The sequence below is a fragment of the Gadus chalcogrammus genome, chromosome 13 (genome assembly GCF_026213295.1).
Source record: "Gadus chalcogrammus isolate NIFS_2021 chromosome 13, NIFS_Gcha_1.0, whole genome shotgun sequence".
NCBI classification, from domain to species: Eukaryota; Metazoa; Chordata; class Actinopteri; order Gadiformes; family Gadidae; genus Gadus; species Gadus chalcogrammus.
In genome coordinates this window covers 1,559,233-1,586,614 of record NC_079424.1, presented here as the reverse complement: position 1 = coordinate 1,586,614, position 27,382 = coordinate 1,559,233, and positions in this window count along the sequence as shown.

Genomic DNA, 27,382 nt, shown 5'->3' with positions numbered 1-27,382 from the left:
TATCTGGTTAGCTGGCTTTTTATGAACAATGACAACAGAGATACCGGCTCTTTCCTTGGCCTTCTCTCTCCTCCGTCGCCCTTTTCTCGTTTGATCTCTCGATCCTCACTCTATCCTTCCATCACCTCCTTGTCTCCTCACCTTTTAAATGCTTTCAGTGATTCAATTTGGTCTCCTTCCATTCGTCCTTTACACATATTTATTATTCCCCCTTGTCATCTCTCCCTGTAATCAATTCATCCTCAGTTCGTCCTTTCGGTCCCGGGTGTTTTGATCACAAACCTCAGTGTGTTTTATGTTAAGGTTTCATCCTCAGAAAGGGGAGGGACAAGGGAAGATTACAAGTCGTTTTTCTCTTGATAGCTCTAACCTTCGTCGGCGGTGTCACCGGCGTGGCAGGCGATAAGAAGGCTCCGCTGTCGGCTGGGGTTTGATTGGACGGTGGCGGAGGCGGAGGCCGCCGGAGAGGAGATGTGCTGACACGCGGTAATACAGCCAGACATGTTATATCAAGATAGCACAGACGCGCTGTCAGCACTGTCTGTCAATCAGAGCTCTGAGGGAACATACATCCAGTCCTGAACACGGCCAGGCCATCCATCAGGTGCAGAGACAGAGAGACACAGAAAGAAAAAGAAAGACGCAGGCTTTATGGAACCGGGGAGTCTGGCGCTAGTCGACTCCAGGGTGTTCGTTACCCTAGCCCAAAGGTATGGGGTTCACTCCCTCCTGTCTACATCCAAACCTGTAGGCATTCTTAACCCTATGCACTCCTTAATGGCGTGTACAGGATGTGAATTCACTGTAGGTCGCTTCGGATAGAAAAAATACGTAATTTAAATATTATTTAAAAACTTCGACATGGAACACTTCCAACCCTCGTTTCGGCAGTCTCCTAAAACACAACAGTATAATCGATGCACAATATGGCTCTGGTGTGGCCCCGTGCTGGGACGGCACGCTCACACACACGGCTGCTCCTGTTTGGCTCCTGCTGTCGGGTATTATCTCTGGTCCTCAAAGGTTTGCTTTGGCAATAGAATCATTACAAAACAATCAGCGCTTGGATTGGGGAGAAGATAAAAGGGGAGAGAGAAAGAAAGAGAGAGAGAGAGAGAGAGAGAGAGAGAGAGAGAGTGTTAGGGTAAGGATAATGATATGATTGGTGAGAGGATAATGGACAGAGAGATAGTCGTATTTGCGAGATACGACTCCTTCATAGGGAGACGGAGCAGATGAGTGACAGGCTTTGTGGTGGTAGGATAGATTCAGGCAGGCTCCTCCCAAAAACTCTCAGTCCTGCTGTGAGTCCTCTCTGTTGCTCTCTATCTGTAGCCATCTTATTATTTATCACTCTGTCTCTCTATTTATCTACCATCTCGGTCTCTTCCTATCCATCGCCCTCCCTCTCCCTCTTATCATCCTCTCTCCACCATCTCCCTCCCCTCTTCCCCCTACCCGCCCTGTCTCTCCGATCCTTCTCTTTCCACACATCTCCACTCTTTCCATCAGCTACCCCCCCCCCTCCCTCTCTCACCCCACCTCCCACCTCCCTCTCTTCCCACCGATCCCCATCCCCCCCCACTCATCCCTCCTCCCCCCTCTCCCCCTCTCCTGGCTTGGGATCGATCATCGATGGAGCTGAAGATCTCGTACGCCGTTCAGGGGGATCAAAGCTTCCAAGGCTGATATCGACGAAGCTTCAGGTGCGTCCGAGCATCGAGATGCAAACTGCCCATTCCACCGCAGCGGGGCCGCCATTCACAGGGCAGCGGTACTGAGGGTGGTCCCGACCCTGATCCAGAGTGAGAGAGTGAGACGGCGTTCCTTTAGCGGTGCTTTGGACTAGGCCGCTGGTTCCAAAACCTAGGGTCAATACTTTTATGCTTTGGTCTGAAAAACTAGTATTTTACAATACTAGTAGCTTGTATGGCTTAACACTGTCTAATATACTATCCAATATGATAATATCCTGCAGCAATAAACCACGACAAATTCCTTGCATGGGGAACGCTAAGCTGATACAAATGGCCCGGCGATTCTTCACTGCATGGCGATGGTGAACGGGGAGTGGTACAAGAACACCAGTACTCTCTAAGCACCCCCGCCCCCCCCCCGCCAAGCGTCAACTGGAGTGTGTTTTAATTAAGATGCACAAGGACTCATTAAGCAACATCATCCACAAAATGAAGATGGCATCAGGATCATTTTCCACTTCAGACCCTCCTCTCAGTAATCTCCCTCGGAGGCCAGACGTGCTGCGATGATCCTCAAGGCGACAGCCGGCAAGGAAATCAGCTATCAAAGTCAATCAGGGTCTGAAATAAATTAGGTATCGGGGTAATTGATTGTAGACGTCAACGGTGGACCAAGAAAGATGTTACTTTTTCAGTGAATGTGGTACTTTTAAATTGTACATACCGATCTCTATTTATTGTTGTTTAGATGAGTGTTCAGACACCCATACATCTAATTGAGCAGAATCCAACGCTTAACAGTTTCAATTACTCCTTGTTTTGTTCACTTCAGATGTTTTTACTTCTTTGCTAGTTAACATTCAACTTCTAGCAAGCGAGGAAAAAACTTGTTAGAATGACGACAACAAAGCTTTTGCCATACAGGCCTACATTGTTCTGATGTTCTTGCTTCAATAGAAGTTACATTCTCAGAAAGCCAAAGAGGTCAACAGAAGGGATCGAGGCGCCGTACTCCCATGAAAGGCCTCATAGGTTAACGTCATTTAAATAAATCTTCAAACCTGAAAGCATATGCTTTCATAGCATATTCAAGGTGTGGGTCGGTCAAGGCTATGACAGAGGCTGGCTCAAAATGAACAAAGACCAGAACGCTAACATGAGACTGTGACCTTGAGAGGGCACCGAGACACAGACAAAGTAAAAGATTTCACCCACAAAAACGCCACGTTAGTTAACAACATCAGAGTAAGCTTGCAGGTGTCAGTGATAACACAGGAACAGACCCTGCACTGCCTCGATACTTTGACTACAATACTGTTACTATACTTTATTGAATTTACTTTGAGAATATACTTTCATTCAACTTCCAGTAACACGTTAACAATGCTAGTACTGTCAATTTTTCTCTCTCTCCCTCCTCATTATCTCTCCCCTCCATGTCTTTCTATCGCTCCATCTCTATCCCTCCGCCCCTTCTCCTTACTTAGCCCTCTCTCTCGCTCTCCCTTTTCCTCTCATCCCTCCACCCTGTTCTCCCCTTTACCCATCTCTCCCCCCTAAAACCCTCCCTCGCTCTCTCCCCCCTAAGACTCTCTATCGCTCGATCTACCCTCCACCCTTCTCCTCCCTTAGCTATCTCTCCCTCCCTACACCTTACATCCCTCCATCCACCCCTCCACCCCTTCTCCCCATCCCTCCCTTCCTCCCCCCTCCATGTCTCTCTATCGCTCCATCTACCCTTCTCCACCCATCCCTCTCTCTCTCTCTGCCCGTCCCTCGCCCCCCGCTCCTCTCCCAGGAAGCATCTGTGTTGAGCGCGGCCGTGCCGGGCGGTACATTATTCAGCGAGCTGCTGCGTGGCTAATATCGTCGTCACAGGTCTCCCTAACGACCCGGTAAGTACTGGGTTTGTCTTCCAGATAAATAGACAGGAGCCGACCGGGCAGCTGGACAACTGTGGGGAGTTTAAGAAACAGCTGCTATGCAGCCATCGGTTGTGTTCGAGAGACACAACCATAGACTACGACTTCAAATAAGTTATTAAAACATGCTATTGTTAATTATTAGTGATCAAAGTTAGAAAGACAAAATTAGATACTAGCTGCTCTGTGTCTGCAAAAGACTGATGAGGGTGTTTGGGTGTGTGTGTGTGTGTGTGTGTGTGTGTGTGTGTGTGTGTGTGTGTGTGTGTGTGTGTGTGTGTGTGTGTGTGTGTGTGTGTGTGTGTGTGTGTGTGTGTGTGTGTGTGTGTGTGTGTGCGCGCAGAGCTGTGGTCTCATAATGTATGTGTGACATCTAAGTGAGAGAGTTCGAGTGTGTCATCACTAAAGGAGTGTTTAAGTGGTTCTGCCTCATTTTGAGTGAGTGTGTTTAAGAGGAAAAGAGGGAGGCAGGGAGGGAGGGAGGCAGGGAGGGAGGGAGGGTGGTAGAGGGAGAGAGAAAGAGGGGGATATGGAGAGCGAGCAGGGGGAAAGTAGAGAGGTTATGCTACAGTGACAGCCAGAGTAATCCCAATTCAGATTGTAGATGACCTCACACGGAGCGAGCAACATTCTTCTCAGGGACGCCGGGTCCATTGTAATGCGATGGAGGAACGGCGGGAGAGTCAGAGGGCGTGGGGGGGGGGGCGGGGGGGGATATAGCCCCACTCTCGCCCTCTCTCTGAATCATGTTCGGTAGAAACACTCACACCGTTGATTTATGAAAAGGATCTCAGCGCTCATAGCAAGCACTTAAAGTCGTGTCACGGCTCAGCCTCCTGCGCATTCTAGCTCGGTCTGCCTTTACCAGTGTCCGTACCGAGATAGTCTGCACATGGATGTGTGTGTGTGTGTGTGTGTGTGTGTGTGTGTGTGTGTGTGTGTGTGTGTGTGTGTGTGTGTGTGTGTGTGTGTGTGTGTGTGTGTGTGTGTGTGTGTGTGTGTGTGTGTGTGTGTGTGTGTGTGTGTGCGGCGCGGGGGAGAGTACGTGTGCAGAAACAGACATCTATATGTTTGTACAGAGTGCCGTTGAGGATAAACACGATGTGGTCTGAGTTGTGTTTCCCCAACTTGGCGTCGGAGCCTGAAGCAGAATGGGTGGACTTAAAGGCCATGGATATTTGAAAATAATAAAAGTAAAAGCATTGAGAGGTAGTACACTGGGGTACATCCGGGAGATATTTAAACATTAATTAAAATACATATATTCATTAGTGTTGCTGAGCCTTGCTTAATGTTAATATCAGCGAGCAGTGTATGCTGTGATTATATATTACAAAATTAATATTTCTTTGCAGGACATTTAATTTTAATCTCCTCCGCGCAGGTAAAACTTTATTTTCCAATAACTCAGGTAAAAAAAGATGATGTGTTGCCTGCTTGATCGCGGCTCACCAGTTATGTATTTTCAACTCTTCCTCAGAGAGCAGACGAAAACCTTGTAAAATAATCAGGACAAGCAACTTCTCTTCACTTTCATCTTTTTTTGAAGAAAGAAAACGCTAGATGGATGGATGGAAGGATGAATGGCGCATGTTGTATTTTATATACATGCACCTGAATCATGAGCACTGTACTGACACGTAATCTCGAAGGGTATTCCCATCTATGGACCAACGCTACTCAGTTTTTAATGCATAATGAACATCTATCTATACTCTCTCTCTCCCTCTCTCTCCCTCTCTCTCTCCCTCTCTCCCTCTCTCTCTCCCTCTCCCTCTCTCCCTCTCTCCCCCTCTCCATCCCTCTCCATCCCTCTCCCTCCCTCCCTCTCCCTCCCCCTCTCTCTCGTCTCCCTTCCTTTCTCTTTCCTTCTACCTCTCAGTCTCCCTCTACCTCCCTGTCTCCCCCCTCTCTCTATGTCTCCCTCTCAGTCACTCTCTCGTCTCTGTCTCTGCTACCTTTCTTTCTCTCCCCCTCTACGTCTCCCCCCTCTCTCTATGTCTCCCTCTCTCTGCGCTCTCGTCTCCCCCTCTGCTACCTTTCTTTCTCTCCCCCTCTACCTCTCTCCGTCTCCTTCCACGTCATCCGGTCACTCCTCTCTCCCTCCCCTCCTATAACCAGTACCACCACAAGCTGTTGATAAGGGGGGAGGTTGAAACACACCCACCACTCAGCTCTCTGGTCTGGTCGGGGAGGGGGGGGGGGGGGGTGGCGTTCTCATTGCCTCGGCACGAAAAACAGATGTGTGAGTGCGTGTGGTCAGGCGCCAATTACCTCTCCCTGCATGCCACGCATCGCTGCCCACAGTTGTCACAGGGCCAAGCCGCGGTCGTTAAGCCGTTCCCCGTTCTGATAGGGTGGGGGGGAGGGGGGGGGGGTCAGAGAGAGATTGGGCCGGCCTATTGGGGACGGCTTTGCAGCTGGACCCCTCAGATGTGTTTCGTGAGGATGAAGGTGATTCTGTGAATGCGACGGTGGGCTCAGCACCGGGTGCTAGGGATAGGTTGGGAGTGAGAAAGCTCTTGGTTTGGGCCCCGGTGCCTCGGTGTTCACAGCCCATCATTAGTGAGGGGGAGTACGACGGCCCCACCTGCTCATTACGGACATGCACCTGTATGGGAAACAAATGGCTGGCGCTGCTTCGTATTCAAGCTTTCCTGTTTCCCTAAGTGATAAACGGGAAGCCTGAACAGTGTAACGGTGACGCCCTCGCGACGCCGCGTGAAGAAAGCACATTCTTATTCATCGTTCATTTCAGGAGCGACTCTTGCAGCCAGATTACCGATGGCCCCCACAGTCTGTTGGCAGTGTAGCACTCTATAACAATCGCAGGATCACAGAACTCCTCCGATACGCGGAGAAATGAGAATCAAAGCCAGCGTAGAACCCTGAGCCCCATAGCAGGCAGTAACAGACTGTCCTCCCCCCAGTCGAAGGGCTCTGATCGCAAGGCTGAGCTCTCTTCTCGGGAGGGGTAGGGGTGCAACGGAGGCAGTGTTAGTCCTCAGCTCCGCAGAGCCGTCCTGAGTGGCCTCGCGTGAGGGCTCCATCATCTTTGCCTTCGGCAGGGGAAGCTGCACTAATAATAATCAAAGGAGGGCCCCACAATGCCTCCATTGTGCCGCTGTCCCAAGGAGCCGCCCGAGCTTGAAGAATTAAAAGGCAGGCTAGCGTTCTCGATGGCAGACGCTAGCGTCGACTCGCCACTGTCACTCCAAGGCGAGGACATTCTCAGTGTCGTAGCCGTTTAAATTAGGCCATTGGTTTTTAACCTGTAGGGGTCTGTGTGCGGGCTTTGGGCACCGCCCAGGGAACATAAGGCCAGGTGTGTGTTTGTCAGAAACTAAATGTCAAGGGAAACAGGCGGAGGTATAAAAAAGTATTTCGACCGCTTATTAAGTTTAGTTTGTCGCCATTATGTTCACTCGTTGCATATAATGTTTGTTTCATTTCCCAGTATAACTTTCTTTATTTAGAAGACGGTTTGGTTCATGTTGCGAGTGCTTGAAATCATGGAAGCGAGTCGAGCTGACCTCGCCCGCTATACCCACTGACCAAACGAAGAACAGCCAAGACACTCGGCTTTCTGACGTGACACTGGATGCTGAACTGAACAATTGGAAGTATTGCTTAACGGTGTTAAGGCATGCTATTGTTCATGCTTTAGTAACTATTCTGCTGGGAGAATGCTTTGGAAAACCTTATATGGTGGTTCTGTACAAGGTCAAGGATACATAAATGACTAAGCATGGATTCCATACACATGTGTTCACATAATAAACAGTGGTGGAAGAGGTACTACAATACTAAGTGTATGCTTTAAAATGATAGTCCATTTGGAGAGCAGTACTTTCATCAGTAATAAGGTAATAAAGGAGAACGTTATGGAAAAGTCTTCCAGGAGACATTATTCTCAAGTAATTAAAGAACTTGACCTAATACTAATCATAACTGTTTGGCTGTGTAAGACAAAAAAAGTACAAACAATCAAAATAAATTAAATTAAAGTCAAATTAACTCTATATTGTATTCAAGTACAGAGTTTAGTAAAAGATAAGACTTTATCAATCCCTGAAGGTAAACGCAGGTGGTATAGCAGCCAAAAGGAAAACAAAGTCAAAGATACAAATAATAATACAATTGCAATCATATATTCTAGTGTGCAGATTGTTCAGGAATGCCCTAAGGTATGCGTTAGTTAATTATATTTTATGTTCTGTTGTATAAGTAGTTTTGTACAGGTTCTGATTGTTCTCAAGGAACTCTGTGCCTTCCATTGTTAAAATCGCCTCAAATAATTACAATATTAGGATATAAAATATTCGTAAACATTCACATCCGTCAATGACACCATTTGGTCACAATGTCTACTAAGAGAATAAAATCAATAAATAAAATATATTAGGCCCCCAAAAAACTAAGCTACTTATCCATGTATCGTGGATACAGGGTATAGAGCAGTCTTCACCGGGGCATATCTATAATAGAGTTCCTCTCTCAGCCTGCTGTATAAGGTCTTTGACAACCCCCATGAATTTATATATCTGCACAGTCCACTAAATCTGGACACTTCGCTCACACAGAGAGAGGAAATGTACCATGTGGATGTGCGTGCATTTGGGTGAGATTGTGAAAGCGAGCTGTCTCTTTCATATATAAATATGTGTGCGTGCCTGGTTGCATAGGTGAGAGCATGCATACTTGGATGTAGGTGCATGTGTGTGGGTGTGCATGTACATGTGCATGTGTAAAGGTATGGAGGTTATTTGTCTGGGGTTATAGTCTGGATTGAGCATGAGAGGAATACGTGGGATTCACAATGTGTTCGCTTTTGCAGTAGGATTAACAAATTAAACCGATACGTTTTTTAACGTTTTTTCAATGTTTCCACACCCTATTAAGTTTACAAAAGCAGGAGTCTTTCTAGTCCTGCGTATGGAAGTACAGGTATTTTTTTACCTTTGTCGGATGTTAGAGAATGTGGATCAGGTCACTATTTCCCACACAGATTAGTTATTGATAAAGCTACTGTATGTATTTTTGATGGATGGATAAGTTTCACTTTGTTTTACTACTCGCATACAAAACGGATGAGAATCCACTAATACCAAAACATACCTATTAGAATTAGAGCTTAATGTTTCCAACTGCTCAGGGGCACTCTACCTATAAGAAATGGTGTGTGTGTGTGTGTGTGTGTGTGTGTGTGTGTGTGTGTGTGTGTGTGTGTGTGTGTGTGTGTGTGTGTGTGTGTGTGTGTGTGTGTGTGTGTGTGTGTGTGTGTGTGTGTGTGTGTGTGTGTGTGTGTGAATCCATAAGAAGCCATAATTTTGTTTTCTACGTACCACTGTTGGCACTCAAGAGTTCTGCAGTTGGTAGTGGGATCTGCCTCTTGGAATAGATACATCTACAATAATATACCAAATAATATAGACATTTTAAAATAAATATATTGTAAATATTCCTCAGTTTCCAATGATGTTTCGAGTTAGTTTGTGTTTGCTAAATACAACCACTTGGAGAATAAGAAGTATCGCGGAATTTATCTTTCCACTCTTTCCCCCTGGCCATGGCCTTCAAACAGTAATAATTGCGTATAAAGTCTGTCCATACTTTACCGTTTGCATACGAGGTGGTCTGCAAAAGGTCTTGGCACATTAGTGGTGCACCTGAATTCAAAAGTTGTGAACCACCGCAATAGATGACCTTCAATCCACATCAACCAATCAACCACCCAGGAACACAGACATCACGTCCGCCTCAGCTGCACCTTGAATCATATTTGAAAATAATAATTGTATGAACTGGAAGTCTGAGCGGGCGCGTCCGTCTGCGCGGGCCTCCAGGCGGCCCATTGGATGGGCTCCTTGAGGGCCGTTTAATAAAGTGCCGGAGAGTCCTGCAATCAATGGGCCCTCAATATCAATGAACCCGTAGAGGCGTTGTCATTCTGCCCCAGCGTGTCGGGACTCCGGCTCCGCGGCGCCGGCTCTAAATGTCCCTCATGCCTCACACTTATATCGTCACACTTCCTCCTCTCCTCACCCGGCACTGACCGTCTGACCGTCTGCCTGCCTGTCTGCCTGCCTGCCTGTCTGCCTGTCTGCCTGTCTGCCTGCCTGTCTGCCTGTCTGCCTGTCTGCCTGCCTGTCTGCCTGTCTGCCTGTCTGCCTGTCTGTCTGTCTGTCTGTCTGTCTGTCTGTCTGTCTGCCTGCCTGCCTGCCTGCCTGTCTGTCTGTCTGTCTGTCTGTCTGTCTGCCTGCCTGCCTGCCTGTCTGTCTGTCTGTCTGTCTGTCCGTCTCTCCGTCTGTCAGTCTGTCTCGTGTCGACGCTCCAATCAAACGGCTGACGGCACACGACGCAATAACGGGCGGTTTTGCATAAAGTTAATGGACGTTCGACTTTTGTTCCAACCCTCTTTACGGACTGCGAGTCGACGCGCCGCAGCGAGCCGTCTTGTGATCCTCTGCGCTGCGGGTCCAATACAAAGTCAATGGGGCGCGCTGCCTCGCCTTATAAACCGCCTCCGATGGGGCCGTGGCGGTGGAGGGGGGAAGAGGAGGCCTCACAGAGGAAGACGTGATGCAGGGGACAGCCACAGTACAGCAACGGAGAGGAGAGGAGAGGGAGGGGAGGAAGAGGGGGTGACGAAGATGGAGGAGAGAGGGCGATGGAGGAGAAAGGAGGCGGAACAGCGGAAGAAAGGACTAGGACTTCCTAGTCTTCATTTTAGATGAAAAATTAGTTGATTTGTGCATAGTATGTATGGCTTCAGTGAAAGTGCCTTACATTATCATTTTTATGAAAGCAATACTGTGCTCACAAGGTTTAGATAAATGCATTGAAGATAAGAATGCAATATTGCATAGATATCTGCTTTCATAACCACCCCATGATGAATTACCCACTCGCGTACAAATTTGGACCGAAAACGAGTAACAGTTTATCGCTGCCGGTTGTTGGTATGGGGATGATGACGATCATGATGGGGTCGTTGTCATGGGGATGATGACTAAGTCCGCGGCCATGATGTTTTTATCGTGTGGATGACAATAGGGTTGTTGTCACGATGATGGTGAGGATGATGATGATGTTGTTGTCGTGTATGTGAGTGAAGACGGGGGGCCTGACAGAGGCATTCTCACTTCCAGCCAAACCAGAGGAGCAGTCGAACAGGTCACCCCGTAGGGGCTGACTTCATGGGATGTGATGTCATTCCTGTTTTCATTTCATGTTGGTTTGTTTTCCATTCTGCCATCAGTGTCTGTATCAGAGCCGGCTCCTTTCTGCTGAGCAAACCAAAAAACAAACAAACAATCTTCTCTGTACTTCCTCGGGCTGTCTCCTTCCCTCCCGTTATTTGAGTTCCGGCTTCTGTTTCCCTTTTCCGAACAATCTCCCCGTCCTCCCTCCCTCCCTCCCTCCCTCCCTCCCTCCCTCCCTTTATGTATCTCTGTCTAATCCCCCCGCTCTGTTTACTGGTCTCTCGGTCTCGCTCGTGGAATGAATCAAGAGTTAGCTGATGCCAGCGGTCACCCTTTGACATCATCACACGTCTGTGCGTGTGCGTGTGTGCGTGTGTGCGCGTGCGCGTGTGTGCGTGTGCGTGTGCGCGTGTGTGTGTGTGTGTGTGTGCGTGTGTGTGTGCGTGTGTGTGTGTGTGTGCGCAGGTGTGTGTGCCTGTGTGCTCGAAAGGTATGGAGGTTACATGGGGTCTACAAGCCTGGGGTTACAACCTGAAATCTGTATGAGAGAAATGAGTTTACCCAACGGGATCTCTTTCACAGTAGGATTTACTAAATGGACCGATACGCTTTTACAGCTTTTTCATTGTTTCCGCAACTGCTTCCTTCGACAAATCCTGCCCTCAATCGTGAGTCCTGCTAGTGGGAGAACCGCAAGCGTGGTTCCAAACCATGACGGAGATGTCACTATCGGTGCTCGGTAAGTGTGTGAAGCACGTGGCCGGTGAGCCACACCCCCTGGTGGGTTTAGGATTTTGTCGGATGAAGATGGAGTTCTTATGGGGGAACATGAAAAATCAGCGTTGGCCAACTTCTAGAGCTGGGTGTTGGTGTTTGTTTGAACAGTGAGTGAGCGCCTGAACAAAGCCTCTCTTAGGTGTATGTTTTCCAGTTTTAGGTCTGATTATGTTAGAAGTTTAGCTTGTGAATGTTACGGCGAGAGGATGCATTGATCAGGATCCTATCTGCAACACTTATTCGTAGGTAAGTGTTGAAGACAGTAGCCTGTGATGATCGCAAGCTACGGTATTTCTTAATTGATGGATGGATGCATACGTCTCCTCTCAAACAAGAACAAGGAAAACTAACAACAAGCAATTTTGGACGACCTACCAACCTATCAAGTGCACAGAAACACACACATCGCAATCACATCACCTGCACCTTGCTGCTTGTGTCAAAGAGGTATTATAATGTGCATGTAGTGAGAGAGGGAGGGAGACAGAGAGAGACAGAGACAGACAGGGAGAGAGAGAGAGAGCGAGAGAGAGAGAGAGAGCGAGAGAGAGACAGACAGAGACGGAGCAAGAGACGGAGCAAGAGAGAGAAACTCTGGGAAGCAAACATCTCCAGAGTCTGATTAATGGGCCAGGCAGGGGAATGTCTTCTCCTTGGACGGCTGACACGCACGCGCACACGCACACGCACACGCACACACGCACGCACACACACACACACACACACTCACCAGTTTGCTACGTACTTTGTTTGAATGAACCTCTGAAATGTCTGCGATTCAGATACAAATCGGCCCGTGTGGTTTCCCTTGCCAAGCACTGTCTAGGACAGTCTTAGCTCTGTCCATATGTCCTATATGCGACTCAGGATATAACCATCAAGTCTATGGGCTTTATTCACATGGGAATCATTCACATGGCAAAAGCCCCAAAAACTACAAGAAAATACAAAGTTAAGATGGAAACAATGATAATACATTTATAATCTTAAATCATTCTCTTTGTCACGCATGCAAGGCTGACGGGACATTTTTATCAAAAGTACCCGGGCTCTATCCGTCCTGACTTATAGATGACCTGAGAGTGAGTCGTTCTGTTCTCAGCCTCACTTTGTCTTCTCGTCCTCTAATTAGCCAGTTTGTTCTGCCTCCCGGTGAATGGGGTTAAGAGCCACTGGGGTAATTACCTCAGTCTTTCTTGTCCCCCCCCCCCATACCACTCTCCCTGAGCCCCACCTGTAGCTCAGCCCCCCCGGAACCCCCCATGAATCCCCTAACTACCCCCCCCCCCACCCAACCCCCCCAGTTCCCACACATTCCTCGGGACCAGAGAAACACAATCTGGGAGTCCAAGGATCTAGAACACGGCGCCTCGGCTTCCAAACAGCTGCCAGTTTACTCTCCATCTCTCCCTCATTCTCTCTCTTATCCGGGGTCTCTCTTATTCTCACGCTCTCTCTCTCTCATTCCATCTCGCTCTCTGATCCCCTCCCATGCTCTCCCTCTTACTCTCTCTCTCTCTCTCTGTTTATCTCTCGCTCCTATCGTCATCTCTTTCACTCTCTGCCTTGTACTCTCTCTCTCTCACTCTCTCGCCAAGCCCTCCCTGTCTCTCCATCTCTCTGATCCTCTCTCTCACTCCATCTCCCTCTCCCCCATCCCTTCCGATCTCCCCATCTCTCTCTCTCTGTCTGTCACTTACTCTTCCAATGTTCTTTCTTTTTCTCTCTCACCCTCACCCTCTCGCTCTCCCCCCTCACCTCTCTCTCTCTCTCTCTCTCTCACTCTCTGTCTCTCTCTCTCTCTCTCTCTCTCTCAGCCAAATGGAATTTTAAGCCCCACTTGTGGCCAGCTTTGTCCCCTGCCATGCAAGTCAAACAAAAGGCAAAGTGGCTTTTCATTGTATTAGAGCATTCCAATACCCCAAAATCCCCCCATCTCGGCCATTCATCTTCTGCTCACACGTAGGCTGTCGGCCGACAGACTATTGTGCACAGTTGCCTTAATGTTGGCTGGGCAAGACAATGTGTTGTTGGTAGCACGCACACCCACTCACACACACGCATGTGGACGCACACTCTCACAAACACACACACACACGTACACACAGAAATGGACGAACATAAACACATATGCATACACACACACACACACACACGTGAATGCCATCATTGACAAACTGATGCACATAGACATGCACAGATGCCTGCAGACATGCAGGAGTCTACAGCAGATGAATGCTTGCTTGTATACGTTGTCTCCCATCTGATCATATGTGTGTCAGAGGATAGGGTCCGTCCAACACACATAGCCTTCCAGTCTGCGGTCTGAGCTGGAGATCCGGAGCATCACCAAACTCTCAACCAATTAAAAATATTCAGAGGTTATAATTCGTTGTGGCAGAAAACGTGTGGCATGGATTCAAGGCGTTCGTTCTCACAGCTCCACAATGACACTTGGACTACGGTGACAACACAAGTATGAACGTTATCTTTCGGATAATTACGTCCCGATACGATCCGGCTGCTTCTAGCCAACGAGACGAATGACACCAAAAGAACAGTTTTACAAAGCAAGCATCTGTGAGGGAGGGTATGTATTATAAGTTAGGTTTCATTTTTTTCACGAGGAAAGAAACGGAATTATAGGTTGTCAAGGCAACAGATGGGATGTGACATCTCTGGCAAACATTTACTTCCTGCGACGAAGAATGGCCACCGCATCGCGGCGTTGACACAGTCTCCCGTCTCCCGTCTGCGTGGGTGTGTCCGTGTGCGCGTGCGTGTGTGATTAGGGAGGTGGAGTAAGGCAGATGAGGAAGAGGTGGAGCAAGACTTGGTGGAGGAGGAGATGCAGGAAGGGGGGAGGTGGAGGAGGCGAACCCAGGGAGAAAGGGGGAGGCGGAGGAGGTGAACCCAGGGAGAAAGGGGGAGGCGGAGGAGGTGAACCCAGGGAGAAAGGGGGAGGCGGAGGAGGTGAACCCAGGGAGAAAGGGGGAGGCGGAGGAGGTGAACCCAGGGAGAAAGGGGGAGGCGGAGGAGGTGAACCCAGGGAGAAAGGGGGAGGCGGAGGAGGTGAACCCAGGGAGAAAGGGGGAGGTGGAGGAGGTGAACCCAGGGAGAAAGGGGGAGGCGAGAGGAGAAGGACAGCAGGTGGACGGCATTAGCTTGACATTGTTAACCTCTCCCACTCCCCTTCTCCTCACATGGTCTCCCCCGCTCCCCTTCTCCTCACATGGTCTCCCCCGCTCCCCTTCTCCTCACATGGTCTCCCCCGCTCCCCTTCTCCTCACATGGTCTCCCCCGCTCCCCTTCTCCTCACATGGTCTCCCCCGCTCCCCTTCTCCTCACATGGTCTCCCCCACTCCCCTTCTCCTCACATGGTCTCCCCCGCTCCCCTTCTCCTCACATGGTCTCCCCCGCGCCCTTTCATTCTCCTTCCCCTCGGATGCTTGATCCGTCCTGATTGTCTCTTCTTTTTCATCTTGTTCTCCCCCCATCTCCCCCCTCCTCCTAACAGCTCTACTCCCTCTCCCCCCCGCCCCCCCCAGAGCAGTGTGCTGTGGTGATGGGGAAAGCGGTTCTAAATGGAGGGAGCAGAGGCAGAGCTCACGCTGGTCCCATCCCAGCAGGGGGGGTCGTCCTCCCTGCATCCTCCCCCATCCTCCCCCACCCCCTGAATCCTCTCCCCCCTCCACTCATCCTCCTCAGCACATTAAGCTCACAGCAGAGGACTTACTTACCTGCCAGGAGAAAGAGAGACAGAGACAGAGACAGAGACAGAGACAGAGAGACGGACGGAGAGACGGACGGAGGGAGGGAGGGAGGGAGGGAGGGAGGGAGGGAGGGAGGGAGGGAGGGAGGGAGGGAGGGAGGGAGGGAGGGAGGGAGGGAGGGACGGACGGACGGACGACGGACGGACGGACTGACGGACGGACGGACGGACGGACGACGGACGGACGGACGGACAGACAGACAGACAGACAGACAGACAGACAGACAGACAGACAGACAGACAGGACAGACAGACAGACAGACAGACAGACAGACAGACAGACAGACAGAGTGAGAGTGCATATACAGAGCAGAGAAGAAAGTTAGTTAGAAACAAACTAATCTATTATTATTATTATTAACGACGTGGAGTACCTGAGCTAGGACAGACAAAAAGGCTGTGATAGCAAAGCTAAGGCCACTGGGTTGGAAATGTGGAAGGAGGCTGCCTCTGTCAAATCAGACTGAATTAAAACATAGAAAATACACATTTGTATATATTTTTAGTGTGAGGCTCTCCCTCCCACTGCCGGTGGGAGGAAAAGGGGGTAAAATGTTGGATGCAATGTTTTGCTTTGTCCTGTGGATTTGCAATAAAAAAACTAGTGTTCACAAAAATAAATTCTGCGATAGTGGTAGGAGGCAAGGGGCCTGTGCAGATGCACAAATAACCGTCTGGATGTTTCTGCACTAGCCGCGCTCCGTACACAACGCTCTGAGCGATGGACCGGAGGCCCTTTAGGCGTCCACACGCTCCAAGCCTCCTCTCGCCCTGATCGTTAGACACATCGTCGCTAAGTAAAGAGACGTGAGGCACGTGCACATGCATAAATGGTTCCCGGGTTCCGGTAGACTGACGTGAACACAAGCAGCAGACCAGCAGAGGCATGCGGCCGGACAAACCCCTCATCGCTTTGATCTGAGCCAGACGTTTGATGTAAGCTTGGCGCGTTTGCGTGTGTGTCGTTGTGTGTCTGCCAGTGTGTGTGTGTGTGTGTGTGAGTGTGTATGACTATGTTTGTGTGTATGACTGTGTGTGTGTTTGTATGACTGTTGGTGTGTGTGTGTGTGTGTGTGTGTGTGTGTGTGTGTGTGTGTGTGTGTGTGTGTGTGTGTGTGTGTGTATGTGTGTGTGTGTGTGTGTGACTGTGTGATAATGACTGTGTGTGTGTTTGTGTGTGTGTGTATGAATATGTGTGTGTGGGACTGTATGTGTGTATGACTATGTTTGAGTGTGTGTGTGTGTGTATGACGATGTGTGTGCGTCTGTGTGTTGGTGCGTGTGCGTGTTTCACTAATTCCACCTTGTTTTTCTACTGTTCAGTGCAGCGTTTCTCCTCTTAACGGTCAGCTGTGTGTGCTGAACCAACCTCATCCCCCTCGCCCGGGGAATCTGTGACGTGATTGGTGGACATCAGTTTTTGAGAAAGGCGATTGCCTGAAAGAAGTGAAACGGTCAATAACACGCAGAGAAGCGGAAGGGGAAGGGTGGAAACTAAGAGATGTCCACTTGAACATACTGTGAGTGAGGTAAACATGAAGATGACTGTGTTGACAATAGGGTCACAAGCGGTTAAGGCAATGAGGTCATAGAGAGTGGAATGAGACAGTGAGGTCATAGAGAGTGGAATGAGACAGTGAGATCATAGAGAGTGGAATGAGACAGTGAGATCATAGAGAGTGGAATGAGACAGTGAGGTCATAGAGAGTGAAGTTATAGCGAGTAAAATCAATCACTAAGGTCATAGAGAATCAAATGAGATTGACATCACTACACCACGAAAATGATATGACAAGCATTTGTGTCAATGCAAATGTATATACAGTATGTATTCGTTATATAATATTTTATTTTTAGCTAGGGAATGATCTGCCTACCCACTATCGTACAACAGACTTTACAGAAGTTATTATTTCAATTAATTTGGGTTTCTGGAGTATCTTTTAATATAAATTATTAATATTTTTACTTTCTCTCTGGGTGGATCAGCACCAAACAAAGAGACCATTTACGGTTGCAGCACCTTCCCAGGTTATTAGAATCCCTGCTGTGTCTGACACAGGGAAAAACAGTGTGATACAAGGTAGAAACACTTGGCGTCATGAAAGGGACCGGTTCACCAGGCCCTAAACTTTATAGAGAGAGAGAGAGAGAGAGAGAGAGCGAGAGAGAGAGCGAGAGAGAGAGAGATGAGAGAGAGGAGAGGTAGAGAGAGAGACGCGAGAGGTGGGGAGAGGGAAGAGGTAGAGGGGTGAGAAGAGGATAGATATAGGAGAGAGAGCAAGTGAGAGAGAGAGAGATTGAGAAAAAAAAGAGAGAGAGAGTGAGAGAGGTGTGGGAGAGGGGAGAGGGGTGAGAGAGAGAGAGAGAAGAGAGAGAGAGAGAGAGAGAGAGGAGAGAGAGAGAGAGAAGCTAATGATATAGAGGAGAGCTTCGGTGAGAGGTGACGAATGGGAAAAAAATATTTGTAGGAGGTGGTCGGTATTGTAGACTTAATAGAGATAGAGAGGCAAAACAGACAGACGAACAGACAGACAGACAGACAGAGAGGAGAGAGAATGAGAGAGAGATATAGTGAAAGACAGAGAGAGAGAGGGAGAGAGAGAAAGGCAGAGAGGGAGAGTGCCAGACACAGAGAGAGAGAGAGAGAGAGACGAAGGCTGAGTAACCCAGACCCAGACAAAGAGGCAGCAGACTAATAAGGGAACAGGAATAGGACGGCTCCCTTGACCTTGAGGAGGGAGTGCCTGGCCTCCGCCTTTGTTTCCAGGGTCAGACGCCATATCTCACAGCTCAGTGTGACCTGCCTGGGCCTGGGTTCAAAGCTCACAACACAAACCCGGGAACAAAAGCCACTCCCCCAGTCGGCATTAATACCAGAATCCGACCCCTCTGCGAGGAGGTCTCGCCCCATCCCCAGGGCTTCTCATCTCATGACGGAACGCCTGGAATGGGGGGCTTCTAATGGGCTCGCCAATTCCAGGCGAGGGAGGGTGGCACTTCTGAGCATGCTTCGGGAGAAGCAATATCTGTTTTAATGCCATGGGTTTTTGTCAAGAAACTCTAGATTCATTGCCCTTTTCGTTGCTCCGATTCTTCCCGCTTCCGGGACTGAGAACTGACTCACATGACTCATGTGACTCAGATGACGCAAGGGATGGTAAACTGTGTTTGGGTAGGAGGAGGAACCAGAAGTGAACAGATGTAAACCCATAACCCTCCTCACTCACTCAGAACCTGTCAATAGTTTTCTCCTCTGACTCTGGCAAGTCAGCCTACAGCCCTGAAATTGTTCCTAGTCTGGTGAAACCCACACAGTTTGTAGTCTTCTTAGGTTTGGTTTCAACTGGGTGATTACAGCACAGTAGGGGGCAGGGTGATGCAGTGGCTTGAGTGGTCGACTACCAGCTGAAAGGTTCTGGCTTTGACACACAGCTTAACATGTAAGCATCATTTATCAACACGCTTCACTCCTGCCTGATCCATATTGACATGTATCAGAGTTCCCTGTACATCCCAATGATAGAAATAGTCAAACGGTCAATTGCATACGAAAGGTGTGACCCCAGAGACTTGTGGGTCTCTCTCCGGCCCCCCGTTTTGGCCATGAGGTCACTCATGGTTCGTTGCCTTGAAATTCAATTTGTGATTATGGATTTTCTTGCCAGAGCTGAAAATATGCGTGTGAATTCAAAGTTCAAAGGTCACCATGATCACCTGGAGAAGGTGTTGATGGGCTCTTGGGAATCCATGGAGAGGAGCGGTCATGCAATCGAAATCGGAGCAAAATCCGAGGAAAATTGGGTTTTATTGGTTTACCTTTATTGTTCATTTCCAGGATGGTCGGCTCAAGAATGCATAAAGAAGATCTAACTGGAGGTTCTTTCACCTTTGACCTGAAATCCTGTTTAACTCTGAAACCAATCAGTCATAGGCTGCTCTTTGAATGACTGAGTTATCTGGTGGAGACCTTCCATGTTGCCAGTCTTTCCCAGCAGTTAATTGGTTTTGCTCCAGTGTGAGGGGAGGAGGGGGGTTCTTAATTAAATAATCCCATGTTGGGATTCCTCACTCAGACTCATGTTTCACAAAGGGTTCCCATCGCCCTGTCATCTGGGTGATGGGAGAGTTTTGTTGGTGATATGGGTGTTCGACTCCCTGCTGGAAGGATCTGGGTTCTAACCAGAATGTCCACTCTGTAGAAATCCTACCTAGTCCTTAAGGACATCTTACACAGATAGTCTAATCACTAACGACTATCACTCAACAAAAAGTCCCTCAACAGATCTTGAGGGATGCTATTCACAGGGCAACCAAAGTATCGTTGACCTTGACAGGTAACGAGCAGGTAACTTATCTAAGGTTAGCAATCAATTATGTATTTACTTATTTATTACCATTTGCAAATTTTCTTTTTGGGAATCGCCTGTGGATTCAGACCTCCCCGTGTGTGGCTCGCTTCCAAGCCCCGGGCGCCATTGTGCAGTGAAACAGGAACTGGGTCTTTAATCATCGTCTTCTGCCTCTGCCGGTCTTCACCGTTCTCTTTCTCCCTTTATCTCTCGCCCTCCACGCTGGCTCTCGCCATCCTTTCCCCATTCTTCCTGAAGTCATTAGAGTCTTGGGACAGCTTTATGACATTTACTCTGTGCCCTGTAGCGGTGCCACACTGCCTCGCACACATCTCCCCTCTCCACTCGCTCCCTCTTTCTGTTAATTACTCTTGCTTCCTTATCAGTCCGAACCCCTTCACAACGATGACTCCTCGTCATGAATCACAAAACCCCTTGCCCCCCCCCCCCCCCCCCCCCCCCTCTACTCTTTCTCCTCCACACGTATCAGCCAAACAATTAACCAACCGGCCCGCACTAATTAAGCGTTGCAGGAAGACACACTTTGAGTCCCGCCTACTTCCTTTCTGCTGTCATGGTTGCGGCATCCTTCAATCCCCCCCTTCCCGCGTGGAGCACCGCCAGGCTATTGTCGCAGCGCTTGTTGACAGGATCGCACACTTGAGACCTTGTTCTTTTGTGTGTGCTTTGATCGGTCTGGAATGAATGAATTCGCAAAAAAATTTTGCGGTGAAACAGGTTAAAGTGTAAATAGCGTAAATTGTAAAAAAAAATAAAAAAGGTGATTCATGAACATTATGGACACAGGGCTTAGTGAATTGTGGATTGCGTCCCTGTCCTTGCTCGGTGAGGTCCCCATAGTGACCTCTAATTCCCTGAGGATGATGATTGATTTGGGCATCCTTTACTTTTACTTTACTTTTTAATGAAGTTTGTGAATGTCTCATTATTCTACTTCAAATGCATCTGATGACTTTTAGATACGTGAACTTGAGGAGAAGGTTGGTGTTAGGACAACCAGATCAAGAAGGACTACCGGTACAGTGCAGTCATTGAGATTCAAACCCAAAACCGTTTTATTTATTTTGCTAGGAGTCCAGCCCCCCCACCCCTAACCCCCCCCACTAGACTATTCTCCCTGGATGGAGGAAAAAATGTCCATCTTGTAAAAATTTAAAAAATGAACAATAAAAAAGTATATTCCTGACACCGCAAAAGTGAAAGTACATTAATGCACATTTCTTCCTCCTAAATACATCCTCTGTGGCCAGGGCTTCCCGCCCCTTGTCACTATGTTAAACACTGCAGTACACTTGGCGTTCAAAGTACTATAACCTTCATAACAAGCAATAGCCGTTATGATTAATGACTTTAATACAAGGGATTCGATAAAGCAGAACTAAATACTAAATTAGACATAATGGTATTGCACATTATTGAACTTCATTACTGCTGTCCAATGTGGCGTGTGACCCACGTAATGTGATTGTTTTTTAGGGCTGTATTTACATTTTTTTCCACTGAAGCTGTTTTTTAACGACCTTTTGTCCTCAAGCTAACAAGATTCAAGTGAATTGCACGTAATGCTGAGGAGTTAAAGTCAAACTCTGGAAAAAGAAACAGCGTAACATGCAACTCCCGGGACGCGGGCTCCTCTGGCATAGAACTTCTGAAGTCGCCTGCAACAGGTGACGGTGATGGCTCGTGTGGACAGAAGCCTTTGGCAGGTCGGCCCTCCATACCATGGTCTCCGAAGGGCGGACGGCGATGAACTTGGGCCTTGCTTTTAATTACTTTCTGTTAAGCCTAGCTTGCTATTTGCTGAACCCATCTTCTTTACCCCTTTGAAAGTACACACACTGACACAGTTCAGAATCACACGCACAGATCCGAGACACCCGTGCACCAACCTACTCTGCGAGAGCCGCGCTACGGGGAAGCGACCGGGAGAAGAATACGATTTTTTTTCCCCCCTAATTATTTTCCTCAGTGCCGTGTGTCGACATGGAAACGCAGATGAACAGAACCAATCAGTTTCCTCGTTGACGTGTCAGATACACTTAATACGACGGGCCGAGGACGGCTTGAAATGCGTAATCCTTCTCCCACATGCCGCCACGCTATCCCAGTTTATGTAATCGTTTCCACCAATAATGACATGAATATCATTGGAAGAAATGTCAGAGCCACGGGTTGCGAGTAAGGGAATGAACAAATTGCACTTCTCCCTCTGAATCAAGCATCTTTAACACGGTACTCGGAGAAGGGAGGAGGGGGGGATTGGCTGTTGTGATTGATAGGTCGTTTGAGTAAAACAGGAGAGATAACGTGATAAAAATGCAAGTGCAATGAGGAGCCACGGATGTTTTTCTAACCCTTGGTACTTGAAAAACGTGCCACCTTTTTTTTTTTCAGATACAACTCTGAAAAGTGGTGGTATAATAAATGGATGTATATGGGCGACAGTGAGTAGGTGGTGCAGGTACATGGTAACAGGAACCTCTTTGCACGCACGGAACACAGTCAGCAACAGCCAACCAATGGTTGCTCAATGGTGCTGGTCACGAGATGGTGAAGTTAAGAAAGAGTTGCCGGTTCAATAGTTTCACAACATTCACATCAGTCGTGTTAGTCAGAGCACAGGCATGGTCGATGTGTGTGTTTTCCTGACTCGTCTTGTATCTACCGGGACCCCAAACTGGCTGGCCTTTTGTCACTAAAGGTACTGAGTCATCTGTGAACAAATCTCTTTTTGCGGAAGCTGTGCGTGCCTTTGCCTGGCAGCGGGGGGCATGTTTGAAGAAGCCATCATGACTAATCACACACACATTTTCAGTATGCCATCAACATGAATACCCTTTAAAGACAACTCATAGTTGGTACTGTTCTTTGGGATTGAACCAAGTATCTTTCAGTTGGGAGTCAGACAACGGAGCCAAGACACTAGCCTGTGAAATCTGGTGCTACGTTTCCATTTATTGGCTACTAGTGTGTCGTTTGATGTTATTTTAAGCATCAATGCACAGAAACTTAACAAGTAATTACATTACAGTTGGGGTTCTTGTTTCTACTATGTTGGGTTATCAGTAAAGCCCTGTGCATCTGAGAAAGTTTTTCTTATTTGGATTTTCTTTACCAAAGTACTTCTTAACACATGGGCCTCTGTGATAAGGGTGAAGGCAATTCTTTATGTCAGCGCTGCTCTGTTCCTCGCTCCGATTGCTCCTTAGTTCGCTTGCATTTTGTCCTATTTTATTTTCTCGCTATCTCACTTTTCATTTTTCTTAGGGTAATGCTTTTCTTTCCTCACCTTATCCATATAATTCACATTTGTTTTTAAAGACGACAAAATGACAAGGAGATAACGAAAAAAGTTATCTTCAGGGTAGGAGAGAAAAATGAATACAGATAATTTCAACTCTATTCATACACCTTCTGCCAAAGACGAACACATTTGTTTGTACTAATTGAGTAATTGACTCTAATGAGGAAAATTGGCGACATAATGTCATGGTGAGGTGTAAAATGCCAGATTTAACATATTCCTTTGTTAGTGTGCATTTCCACCAAAACAAGAATGTGAATTTACCATTGTTGGTGTTCTGCTATGCTTTTGTATGCTTCCAAATTGATCATCACAAACACACAACATACAATGAGGAAATACCAAGATAGATCTCATTCATAAACTCTGAACAATGATCATTAATATAATCATTCTTATTTGTTTCACTCCACAAGAATCGCGGAGGAGTCACCTGGCATTATTTTTATTTAACCGTTTTAATTAGCATATTATTAATATGCATCTTTATGCACTTTGCTTTCTCACCCGTTCCTCATCATGAAAATAACCACATCAAATAGAACTCAAACTTTTGAAGAGAGCTAGGAAGAGGGAGATAGTGAGGGGGATAGAGATTGAACAGAGAGAGATAGAGGGTTGGGTTTGGTGATTGACAAAGAGTTTAAGAAAGGGTGTTAGAGACAGAGACAGAGACAGAGACAGAGACAGAGAGAGAGAGAGAGAGAGAGAGAGAGAGAGAGAGAGAGAGAGAGAGAGAGAGAGAGAGAGAGAGAGAGGGAGAGAGAGAGAGAGAGAGAGAGAGAGACAGTCTTCATTGTACAATCTACATCTTCATTAGTCCCATCGACATTTCCCGAGAGAAGGTTGAGACAGTTGCTTCTGTCTTGTTGTCTCACAAAGAGCTCCAGCTGCATTCCTTTGACACCAGTGCGATAGTTGGTTGCAAATATTTCACACGTCAATCAAATAATCATATGCTGGGCTGCTTGGATAAAGTGTGCAGTTATATCGCTACAGTTTCATTTTGGATACCATCGTTCGCAAAAGGGAATGATAGCCTACTTTAAGCAAGGAGGGTAACAACCCCAAAACACTCACGACTCCAAAACATTGATATATTAAAGAATGCACACCCACTTATTATAATCCCCCTCATCCGCAAACGCAATTCCCGACACTATTTTACACTTGGATTAAAAAGTGACGCTCCCATTTAATTGAATCCTCTAAATTCATAGGATATTTTGGTGGAAGGATGGAGCCTAAGCCTGTCTTCAATGGGCTATATAGGTTGAGGGCTGAATCCTTCTGTCTTTTTCACTGGCGCCATTCTCATTAGAAAATGCAGCAAATTTGCGTGGCGGGTGATGAGAATAGTTGTGACGTTCCAATGTTTCGTCAGCTTTTTCTGCGTTGTTTATCCACTGCGTGTCTGACCTAAAAAGACTGGAAGGGCCGTATGTGACATTTGTTAGCTAGACACATTTCTTCTAAAGTAACTTGCATGTCATTAAGCACTAGATGGGTCAATCCAGATCCATCCAGATATGTGGATGCAGTACCTGTTTGCCCGGAGTCAAAAACCTAAACTATAATTCAGGATGGACATTGTCTGCTCTGCTCCTATACTCACAGCTGTATATTTATATTTATATACACACACACACACACACACACACACACACACACACACACACACACACACACACACACACACACACACACACACACACACACACACACACACACACACACACACACACACACACACACACTTTTGGCATCCAACACTGAGGGGAAAACAACTTCAGATTGTGTTTTCTGTAGTCTTGGTCACGTTAGCTCTGTTTAGCTGTTATATGAGAGGGTTACCAGCATTCCTAGTTCATAAAACCGTTGTGAGGACAACTATTGAGAGCTGTGGGCCTGGATGAGCTGAATGGAGATTTACATACAGGAAAGAAGGAGGGAAGTGAAGAAAGAGAGTTGCTTATGGGATGTGCAAACTAAGATATAAATCTCTTTCTGCTTCTGAGGAAGGGAATGAGAGGGAGGAGGCAGGGAAGGAAGATATGAAGTCGATATAATGACTCATTCCCTACATCTCCTCCTGTGGTCCAGTGCTCGGTCTAACCAAACAAAACTGATCAAACAGAACGACAAGAAAGAATTCAGCCATCAAAGTTTATAAGGAGACTCCACTGCAGATGTGGGATTGTTAAGTCATTATAACCACGGGATTCAAACCCACAACCTTGTGATCCAAAAGTCCTCTTTCCCTGACCCTTTCTCTCCAACCGTTGCAACACACGCAGTTCTCTCCAAAATGCTTCGCTTACGGACGCAAAAAATAACTGCAGACACCGATAATTACACCGTACAACCAATATATTTAGGGCTGATTAAAAGATGACAGCGCATTACTCAGCGACTCATCAGGGCGAGGCCATCCCCTCCCCTCGGGCGAGGCATTCTGCACGACCTCCTACTGTTCTTCGAGAAAGCAGAATGACCGATTTGACAATGTGCTTCGGGTCAGGCAAAGACACGGGCAACTTATCCAACCAAGACACCGTGCTGATCGCAAACACCTGTCCTCTCCAACACCATGCTACTAGCCCAGCCCTAGTCCATAGCTGTGTTTGAAATCGTTCCCTATCCACTCACTCACTATTCCCTATATAGTGTTCATGATATAGTGCACTATTTAGGGAACGAACAAACGAGAATTCGGACACTACGCTTAAGATTTCTAAACGTCATTTGCGTCAGTAAATGCGCCGGGTATTTGTGTGACGCAGACAGATGCGCCAACATCATGTAAACAAACCGGGCACTCACGACGAAAGCTGGAGGTTGTATTGATGTTGAATGTTACATTTCCTTGTTTAATTAATTTTGAATGTTAAATATTCTATGTTAAATCCCAAATAAATTGTTGACATTGTGAAACGAAAGCCGGAGACTCCATCATTAAATGTATTCGTTTTCGCGGTTATTCAGCTTCTTCTTCTCCTCCGGGAAAACACGACCGCATTGCATTGTGGTATACGGGAGTAACATGTAGGGTACATCGTATGTACCCTATTTTAAGTCCACTATATAGTGCCCTATATAGTGGACCACTGAGAATTCGAACACCCTACAAAATGGCGTGCACCCTATTTAGTGCACTACATCCATGATAGGGAACGATTTCGAACACAGCTCATGTTTCACCCTCTCAATCCACCACCTCACCAACCCACTCACCACCATGGTACTAACCCCCCCCACCCCTAGTCCAAGGTCAACACTACCCAACCACCATGGTACTAACCAACCTCTGGTCCATGGTCCGCCCTCACAACACCCGTAGTACTTACCTAGCCCTAGTCCACTCAAGGGTCCACCCTCCCCTACACCTTGGTATTAAACCTCTCAATTGTCCTGGTCTTGATTTATCGTTGGGGAGCCATGGGGAGGTTGTTGGCTCAACAGCATGATCTGACAGATGACTCAACAGGCATTTCTGTCTGAACACTGGAGTGGTCTGTGTTCTTATTATCTGTACTAGACTTGTCTGTACTGGTGCGCGGAACCGGCCGACCCTTTGTCACGATGAGCACTGAGTCAGCGATCAACAAATCTCTTTTTGGGGAAGCTGTGAGTGCCTTTGTCCGGCAGCGATTTTAAGGGAGGCCGTGTTTGAAGTGGCCATCGTGAATCGTGGGAATGGTACCTAGATTTGCTGAGCCCCCTCTTTCAGTAGTCAAATGCACCACATAACAGGCAAAGCAGTCTTAGCTGACTATTACATTTTTGTATCCCAAGGTCTCCATAACAATGCAAAAAAAAAAATATACAATGATGGTAAAAAAGCTCTAACCCTAGCTCATGTGATTGAGGTTCAACCTCAGTACCCCTACGGCCCACCGTGCCCCCTTAACCCCCTTACTGGTCCAGGGTCCAGCCAGGCTAGCACAGGACGGTACGGGTGGTGGTTTGGGAGTGAAGGGGGAGGCTGTTGGGATTGGTGGGGAGAGGAGGTTCAGGAAGGTTGAACTCACAGGGATGGCTCCAGCAGCTCCCTAAGTGCTGTCAAGGCAGTAAATTGGACCAGGCAGTGGGTTGAATAATTACAGAATAACAAGGAAAAGAGGCGGTCTTAGTGCGGCAACAGGAGGAGAATAATTGATTTCATACGGGAAGGGTTGACTGGACGGATGATGGTTATTCATTTATTTATTTATTTACTACAGTATCTACGCACCACAGGGCAGGCAAGGTCTCCAGCTGCCAGGCAGGTCATATGAGGGAACTTCCATCCCACTTTGAGAGAGAGAGAGGGAGAGGGAGAGAGGAGAGAGG